At 48.4% G+C, this 9,862-nt stretch overlaps 1 long non-coding RNA gene across 1 annotated transcript; it reads right to left on the bottom strand.

The window, feature by feature from the left end:
• Window positions 1-4,712: 4,712 nt before the first annotated feature.
• On the bottom strand, window positions 4,713-9,662 carry LOC309356709. The gene is made up of 5 exons (XR_014162890.1): window positions 9,546-9,662; window positions 8,928-9,003; window positions 7,633-7,711; window positions 6,150-6,239; window positions 4,713-4,831 (listed from the first exon to the last, which is right to left on the bottom strand). It is a non-coding gene; the product is annotated as an uncharacterized lncRNA (long non-coding RNA).
• Between the last annotated feature and the right edge of the window lie 200 nt (window positions 9,663-9,862).

Here is a 9,862-nt window from a genome sequence, read left to right on the forward strand (position 1 = left end):
TCCACAGGGCGGGTGCCACTACCAAAAGGCCCTCTGCCTGGTTCCCTGTAACTTGGTTTCTTGTAGCGAGGGAACCACCCTCGGCGCTAGACCTCAGTGTCCGGGCAGAATGATGGAGGTGGAGACGCTCCTTCAGGTATATTGGACCGAGGCCGTTTAGGGCTTTAAAGGTCAACATCAACACTTTGAATTGTGCTCGGAAATGTACTGGGATCCAGTGTAGGTCTTTCAAGACGGCCACTCCCAGTCACCAGTCTAGCTGCCGCATTCTGGATTAGTTGTAGTTTCTGGGTCACCTTCAAAGGTAGCCCCACGTAGAGCGCATTGCAGTAGTCCAAGCGAGAGATAACCAGAGCATGCACCACTCTGGCGAGACAGTCCACAGACAGACAGGGTCTCAGCCTGCTTACCAGATGGAGCTGGTAGACAGCTGCCCTGGACACAGAATTGACCTGCACCTCCATGGACAACTGTGAGTCGAAAATGACCCCCAGGCTGTGCACCTGGTCCTTCAGGGGCCCAGTTACCCCATTCAGGACCAGGGAATCCTCCACACCTGCCCGCCTCCTGTCCCCCAAAAACAGTACTTCTGTCTTGTCAGGATTCAACCTCAATCTGTTAGCCACCATCCATCCTCCAACCGCCTCCAGACACTCACACAGGACCTTCACCATCTTCACTGGTTCTGATTTGAAAGATAGGTTGAGCTGGGTATCATCCGCATACTGATGAACACCCAGCCCAAACCTCCTGATGATCTCTCCCAGCAGCTGCATGTAAATGTTGAAAAGCAGGGGGGAGAGGACAGAACCCTGAGGTACCCCACAAGTGAGAGCCCAGGGGTCTGAACACTCATCCCCCACCACCACTTTCTGAACACGGCCCAGGAGGAAGGAGCGGAACCACTGTATGACAGTGCCCCCAGCACCCAGCCCCTCAAGATGGTCCAGAAGGATGTTATGGTCGATGGTGTCGAAAGCCGCTGAGAGATCCAGCAGAACTAGGAAACAGCTCTCACCTTTGTCTCTAGCCCGCCGGAGATCATCAACCAGTGCGACCAAGGCAGTTTCAGTCCCATGATGAGGCCTGAATCCTGACTGGAAGGGATCCAAATGGTCCGCTTCTTCCAGGCGTGCCTGGAGTTGTTCAGGAACCACTCACTCAATCACCTTGCCCAAGAATGGAAGATTTGAGACTGGGCAATAGTTGGCTATCATGGCCGCATCTAAAGATGGTTTTTTAAGAAGCGGTTTGATAGCCGCTTCTTTCAGCAGGTCTGGGAAGGCTCCCTCACAGAGGGAAGCATTCACCACCTCCCAAAGCCCATCGCCCAGCCCTTCCCGGCTAACGTTTATAAGCCAGGATGGGCAAGGATCCAGGAGACAGGTGTTTGGTTTCACTCGTCCAAGCAGCCTGTCCACATCCTCGGAGGTAACAGATTGGAATTGATCCCACATAACCTGACTAGACAGGACTCTAGCACTCACCCGCCCTGACTCTGTTCCTATGGTGGAGTCTCTCTCTTCCCGAATCTGAGCGACTTTGTCTGCAAAAACTGCAAAATCCTTGCAGGAGATCTTGTGGCCCATACTGGGCCCTGATGTAGCAAGTGGTTCCGCTAAATTGCGAACCACCTGAAAAAGTCCCCTGCTGCTGTTTTCCGCAGGTGCAACAGAGGCGGTGAAGAAAGTCTTCTTCGCCATCGCTACCGCCACTTGGTAGGCTCAACATTGAGCTCTAACTCGTGTCCGATCAGCTTCAGAATGAGTTACCCGCCACCGGCGCTCTAGTCATCTCAACAATTGTTTCATTCACCCTCTTTATTATTCACTTGTGTTCCTTTGGTGGTGAGAGGTTGGGGTTGGCCTAGGGTGTGGTTGTTTGTGATTGGCTGTGGTGAACTCCATGTGTGAGTGGAGTGGCTGGGTGTTTTTGGATCAGGTTAGCCATATTGTTTCATATGCTATTGGTGGATTCCTGTCATTGTCTTGTTGGGCTGTATATGTGATAAAAGGGAGCCACACCGGGGTGAAGGCGTCTTCTTCTATTTGTCACCGTGTCAGTTTCACTTGATTGGTTAATTTTTCTCGTAAGGCTGTTTCCCATACTACTTGGTACCATTGGTCCATGCTTACTCCTGACAGGTTTCTCCAGTGTCTGGTTATGATGTTTCTGGCTGCTGAGAGTAGGTGGGTGATGAGTTCTTTGTGATGTGAGTGGGAATTATTGTCTTGGAAGATGTTTAGTAGGGCAAGTTCTGGGGTGATTTCTAATACTTGCTTAGTTATTTTGCATATTACTCATATAGCTGTTGTCCAGAATAGTTAGATTTTGGGCCATTCCCACCACATGTGGGGGTATGTACCTGTGGAAGTGCACTCTCTTCAGCATTTTGATGAGGTTCATGGGTGTATTAGTGCTAATTTCCTCGGTGTTAGGTACCACCTGTGAGTTTCAGAGTGAGTTCTTTCCTTTTCATTGATATGGATTTAAAGAGAGGTTTAGACCAAATTCTGGTCCACTGAGTGGGGTTAATCTATGCCTATGTCGTCTTCCCATTGTTTTTTGATTACGTCTAGGGGGTTTGTGGGATTTTGGAGTAGTATTTTGTATACTGCGGATACCATCCTTTTGCCATTTCCCTTTGTCGTTAGGAGGAGGTTTTCGAAGGTTGTCAGAGGCCTAGTTGCTGCTGATTTTACTACTGGATTGTTTACAAGGGCATGTAATTGGTGGTGTGTCAGCCAGGGCATTTGGGTGTCTTCTAGTTTGTCTTGTATTTCTTGTGTTGATAAGGGTTTGTTATTTTGATAGAAGTCTGTTAGGCGATATAAGCCTTTGGTTTGCCAGGTTTTTATCTGGAGATTTTGTGCTGTGTGATGGAATAATGGGTTGTACGCCAGGGGAATTAGTGGGGCTGGGGCTTGGGCTGGGGACAGTTTACCTACTTCTGCTTTCCATGCTTTAAGCATGGTCTGTGTGTACCTGTTTAGTGTTGTGGGAATTTTCCTCCGTTTGGGAGGAATGGGTATGCTGTGGTGCAGGTATTTTCAACTGTGTCCCTCTCCAGGTGTATTCATTGTTTTCTCTCATCTTCTAGTATATATGGGATTATGTGACGTACTTGGTTGGCAATATAATATGCTTCTATGTTGGGGATTTCCCATCGTCCTTCTGAGGACGGGAGGTGCAGGTATTTGGGGCCATTTATGGAGTTGGGCTGGGGGAATCCAGGTTGGGAGGGTTTGGAATAGGTAGGTTAGTTTTGGAAGGGTGATCGTTTTGATCATGGCTATTTTGTCTGAGAGAGTGAAGTTCATGTTGTTCCATCTCTTTAGGTCTTTGTTAATTTGTCGTCACAAGGGGTTGTAGTTGTGGAGCTATAATTTATTGAGGTTTCTGGTTATTTGTACCCCTAGGTATCTGAACTTGGTGTGACAAAGTTTTACCTTGCTGACGTTAGTGCAGGCATAGGCCCTCCAGATGTTTTGAGACTACAACTCCCATCATCCCTGACCAGGGATGATGGAAGTTGTAGTCCCAAAACATCTGGAAGGCCAAGTTTGACTATGCCTGCATTAGCGAGTTCTTTTTGGATGTGAGGAGGGGTGCTGAAGCACATAGCTTCCAACTTTGCAAAATTCACCTGTTGGCCCGACACCGTTGCAAATGTAATGAGTTCTCTGATTAGGGACGTTGCTGTGTTTATGGGGTCTGGTGTTGACACCATTAGGTCATCTGCAAAGAGTGCAGAGTGTTTTCTGAGTCAGTTTATACATTCAGAAGGATTAGCTGGTGAAGCCAGTCTGTATGCAGCTCATGTCTTTGAATGGCCCAGATGTTAAAGCTCCCTGCCTGTAGAAAATGAATGTGTCAGGGGAAAAGTTGATATGCTAGTTTTGCATGACTGGAAAATTTAGCAGACCTTATCCTGGGATGGAATGTTCTTAAAGCAGGCAGAGGGTGGGTGAGGTTCCTTTTTGTTCTCTGCTATAGGGAGGGCAATGAGATCAGAAGCATGTTAAAAGTGTGAGCTGCCTCTGTCAGGTTGGAGATTTGTTATTTCTAGAGTGTCCCCCCCCCCACACCCCTCTTCCGAGCTTAATGTTAAGATCCCAGTCCCAGATGCTAAAGAAGAGAAGTGTCAGCAAAGAGAGAGACGTCTAAGAGGCGCTTAAGCAGGTGGCATTAAAATGCAGGCTAAGAATGCCCGTTGTGTAACAGTGAGGCCCAAAGGAAGTAATGGGAGCTGTGAGTGGCCATCTTAAAGGCTGCAGTGGAAGCAGTCAGATTGATATGCAGATGGAAGGACCACCTTTGCCCTTTGTGGAGAGAAATAAATTCATGACATCCCACTCCCCTGGTGGCCCCTCCCTCCTAGAGCCATCGTTTTCTGTCGAAAGGGTGGAGGAGCAGCAGCAGCAACAGTTTTTTCAAAACAGAGAGGTTGTCTTTTCCATCCTATTGTAACCTTTTGCTTTTGTAAACTCAGCTTGTTGTAATAACCTTATGAGTGACATCTCCCTGAAAAGGGAATGAGTAAATGCCAGAGCAGAGAATACTCCAAAGAGCAAAGGCCCATTCAGGAATGCTTAAGAGGGCTGCGTTTACGGTAAACATTGATCCACTCTTGTCAAATGACTGCTCTTGCTCTGGTTTGTTTTCATTTTACCACTTGCAGGTTCAAGCTTAACCCCAGCAAAACATTCTCATTTGGTGCTGGCAAGTTTAATAAAAGCACAAAGAGCTTAGAAGCCATCTAGGTCTTTTCTTTCTTCCTTATCTTGCTTTCTTGCCTTTTAACTGGTCCAGAGCCAGAGTCGGTCACACACTACAAAATACCAAAGAGAGTTGCAAATTGTATGAAATAATTCACAGCCAAAGCCCCAAGAGAAGATGGGCATCTTGCCTTCCCAGGTGGCAGATGTAGCAGGTGGAGCATCTCACAGTGCAAGGTATCCCTGGACAAAAGCTAGGGAGGCTTCTTACCTGACTTCATCCTTCCAGCAGAGGGTTGCAGGTGCCCAGAAAGGGATCCTGCTCCCAGCCCACTGTTGCCTCTCTGGAAATGGCCATCAGCACTGTCAGTAGGCACTCAAGCAGCCTTTTACAAAGGCTTTGTTCAAGCTTAAAATTGGGGCAAGGAGGGCATACGGAGGAAGTATGCAGCTCCGTTTCCTTGCCCTTGACTTAGGTCTGCAAACTTTGCAAGGGTGTCATGCTAGATGGGGCCTTAGAAGTCATCTACTCCAACACCCCTGCAATAGTATTCCTAACAGCTTTTACTGATAGAATTTGCTTTCCAGATCCTTGTCCACCTTCACTCCCCTTCTCAGGGACATCTCCCCCCCCCCGCCCCCCCCACCATTCAGTCCTGAATGAAAGTAACCAAACACCAGGTAATGGAGATAGACCTATCTCTATCTCAGACTCTGGAAAGCTGCTGCCAGTCAGAGTCAATAATACTGGGCTATGCAGCCAAAATAGCCTGATTTCGTATAAAGCAGCCCCCTCTGTTCCTATGAAATATATCACATTTCATTCTTTGTTTTTCACACTTCTATCCCACCTGCCTGCAAGGAACTCAAGATGGTGCACATATGGCTTATATCACTCTTTATCCTTGCAACAACCCTGTCAGGGGAGCGCATGACTTGCCCAAAGTCTCCCAAGAAGAGCCTGCTGCCCAGGGGCCAACCAGAAGCCTGGGGGAAACCCGCAAGCGAGATCTGAGCACAAGAGCCTCCTCTCCTCTTGTGCTCTCCAGTGACTGATACTCAGAAGCATTGGTGCCTCTGGCAGTGGAGGCAAAGCATAGCCTTCATGTGCTTGAACCCAGGCCTCCCTAGTCCAAGCTAGTCGTGATCCTTCACGCAGAGGAAGTCCTGTGACCACATTCGCACAGGCGGAGGCATTGCTTGAGTGTTGGGCATGCATGTGTGAACTGGCCCAAACCCACTCCAAGAACCTGCAGCTGGTATTCGGCTAATCCTACTCAAAGTAGCTCTGCTGAAATTAATAAAACCAAGCCAGTCACATCTTGAAGGGGGCTGTTTTGTGCAGGCAGACCTATCATTGAAAACCACACGCTGTGTCATCTGAAAGAAAGAAAAGAAGGTGAGAAAGGAGGGAGAGACCCAGGCACTGACCAAAGGGTTTGCCAGCTGCTCTCCAGGGCTTGACGGAGTTGACAACATTGACATAATTGATCCACTTTTGTTCCCACGTAAGGCCAGGTCCTGAAGAAAGGAAAGTGATGAGTTTAGCATAGTTTCCCATGTATGGAAGAAAAAATATTTTTCTTAGGAATGAATTGAGGGTGCTGCACTCTGATCTTCAGAATACCTGCCCCCCAATCTCCAAACAACAAGAGACTCCAAGGGTTCCAAGCGCTTTACTTGGGGTTCACTTTCCTTGGAATGAAGGTCAAGAGAGACCGCAGTGTCTTTAGGATAGATGGTTTTCTTTATCCCTATGTGCAGCCTGAGCACAGGATGGAGGGGCTCGCAGAGTCAGCACCCGAGGACAGCTTGCTTCTCCATTAGTCGCAGCTTTGGGTCCCGCACAGAGCAGTACAGAAATTACTGTCTTATACAAGTGAGAGCCAGGGGCAGCACTGCCCATCAGGACAGGGGCCTGCTTTCCAGGATTTCAAGAAGGGGACTCTCACAAGCCTCTCTGGAGGTGCCAGGGGTGGAACCTGGGACCTTCTACTTGGCTGCAGCTCTTCCTCCAAAGCAGTTCATCTCTCTTGCTGGATGTGGTGGAAACTGCAGTCAGAACTTGGGGAGACCTGTTGCCTTGCCATCTGCCTGCCTCTACTCATGCACTGCCTGCATACTTGTCAACAAAGCAAATATCACACTGGCAACACAAGCTGGTGCCAAAGGCATTGTTCTGCTTTCCTTGGGATCACATCATCGAGGCCAAGAGGGGATCTTGTTGTCTGGGCAGCCCAGAACCTCCCTACACACTGCTCAGGCTTGCGCCCCAAGGAGGTCACTAATGCTGCTAATGCAGCAGCATGACTTCACCCCTGGAGGTGCACTCCATTGTCTCTTGAGACAGACAGATGCCAACAACAACAATTGGCTGCAGGTCAGAGGGAGAATGCCCTGTGTGCAGAAGGCTTCGGGTTCAATCCCTGGCCTCCCTGGGCTTGGAAAGACTCCATGTCTGAAAACTGGGAGAGCAGAATCAAGTATCTATTACATTGGTCTTCAGACTCAGCAGCACAAAGCGAGAGAACAAATTTAAGCTAACAGAATTCACATAAACTTGCATCATTAAAAATCACTACTCTTTAAAACGAGTAATTAAATCAGTAATTAGGGTTTTAAAAAACAGAACATATTCCTATTAGAGCATAATAAATATACATTACTTTGTTTAGCACAAAACACTATGAACTTATATCAAGGTGCATTATCCTGTTTTCAAATCTCCAGGGCAATTTGTAGCGGAGAGTGAACTGTGTTTCCAGTTTCAATCCAAACAAACATGCCTCAAGTACAAGATGTTTGCAGAAACCTTGGCAAGGAGTTCCTGGGAATCGCATTCTATGGCTTTTGGGTGGCAACAAAGGAAGAAGGCACCTTCAAGACATCAGCTTAACCCTAATAAGGCTTTTACCTGTAGCCTCACTCAGATCAATGATCATGGCTCCCCGGTGCTTAATGCATTCTCTCATGAATCCACGGTAGTCTACAATCTTCAAGGAGACAGTAAAATAAAATTAGGAATATAGGAAGCTGCCTTGTACCAAGTTGGCCCATCTGCCCATCTCCCCATCTAGCTCACTAATGTCTACACTGGCTGGCAGCAGCTCTCCAGGGTTTCAGGCAGGACTCTCTCTCGGCCTCCATGGTAATGCCAGGGATTGAACCAGGAACCTTCCGCATGCATGGTGGGCGGAAGCTCTGCCCCGAGCCATGGGCCGCCCCCAACTGCATTACCAGCATCCTTTCCCCACACTCCTTCAGTAATAATCGTTTGTGTTGTTCTTTTTAACATGTAATTAATTTTCAAAAATTGCACTGCTGTGTTCATCATAATCACCTCCATTATGGAGAGGGCCTATAGCTACGTCAGTGGTAACAATTGACTTTGCACATAGAAGGTGTCAGGGTCAGTCCCCGCCAGCATCACCACCTAAATAGCTTCCCATTTCTGGAGAGTCACTGCCAGTCAGAGTAGACAATACTGTACTAAAGTGGGTGGATCAATGGCAGCTTTATATACAAGCTTACTTTGAGGAAAACAGAATAAATTATCAGTACTTGTTGGGGCGAGAGAGAGAGAAAGAGCGAGAGAACAAACCAAGCTTATAAAAGATATCCAAGTTGATTACGCATCTTCAGGAAAACACACATTGAAATTTGCAGTTATGCCAAGAGGTTCCTACACTGGAAGCTTGTCTTGCAAATTGGGTCCCGGCTGAGTCAGGAAAAAAATTTCAAAACCATTAGACTTGTAGACACAAGGAGACAGTCTCAGCTGTTCAAATAAACTGCAAATGGGGCACAGGGCAGGGACAGTCCTTTAAACATTCAGAGCCCCAAACCATAGAGCTGCCCATGTCAAGTGCAGTACGGGGGTTGTGTTCTGGGTTATCGTATGTGTCAGCAGTTCCATGTAAACCCATTCCGCCCCCTTCTGGGGCCAAAAGAGCTGTGTGCATCAGCAGTTTCGCATGTTTTGGTTGAGAGCAAGATGGTCATTCCCTGTTATGGCAGAGGGAAATAATCCAGACTTTCAGCCATGGGCAATGTGCACTTTTGGTTGCCCAACTCAGCCAGGAAACAGATTGTCTCCCAAACACTCTTCAAGCGCAGCCCTACATTGAGCTCATAATGCAGTTGTCTAGGCTTGGAGCTACACCAAGGCCAAGACAACAAACAAATAGGAGGAGGGGAAGCCATACTTACAGGACTAGGAACGTAGAGGCAGGCGGGCCTGTGGATGCCATATTCTGGGGCGATGGCATAGGGAGGCAGGTAAGCTCTGTGAAAAAGGCATGACAGAGGACAAGCAGGGCTTAGCTTTCCTGTTCTTTTCTGACAAATGAATCCTACACCTACTACAATGGTGTTTCCTGCTTGGCAGGGGGTTGGACTCGATGGCCCTTGTGGTCTCTTCCAACTCTATGATTCTATGATTCTACAATAGAAATCCAGAAAGGCTGTGCCCACCCAGCAGGGCAGTTTCCTCCACCTGCAGAGCCACCCACAGTAGAAGAGCCTGCTGTGGCGCTCCGATCAACGGGCGGGCTGTTCTCCAGACTCAACCCTCGGGCCCCAAACTCTTGGCCTGGCGCCCCTGAGAGCCCAGCGCCCGGGTGTCCCGCACCTCTAGCACCTATGGGTAAGACGGCCCTGAGCCTCAGCCAGCATGGCCAGTGGTCAGCAGGGATGGGAGCTGTCATCCTGCAACATCTGGATGACCCTGGCAGGTCCCCCACCCTGCTTTAGAGATCCTCTATCACAGTCCAAGAAGCAGGGAGGTCCTCAGTGTGAAGGCACCTCATCTGAGCAGATGACACTTACCTGTAGGGGAAAGCCATATTGTGTTCATCCCAGCACTTGGCTGGCCCTAGGTCTGATTATTATTATTATTAATACCACTATTACCCTACATACGTATTACCCATGATCTCACAATGGCTCCTGCCTGAAGCTGATTGGCCATTGTGCTGTGTGGCTTCACTGCCAGGCTGGACCCCTGGGGTACCAAGACTTATTAGGAGGCTGGAGCAGAAGAAAAGCTGTTTATCCACAAGCAGCAGAACACAGAAGCCTGTGGGCCCAGACCTCACTATCTTCCCTAAGCCCCCCAGACCTTCCCTAAGCCCCCCTCCAGGCCA

This window comes from Podarcis melisellensis, assembly GCF_964234715.1.
Source record: "Podarcis melisellensis genome assembly, chromosome: 14".
Lineage (NCBI taxonomy): Eukaryota > Metazoa > Chordata > Lepidosauria > Squamata > Lacertidae > Podarcis > Podarcis melisellensis.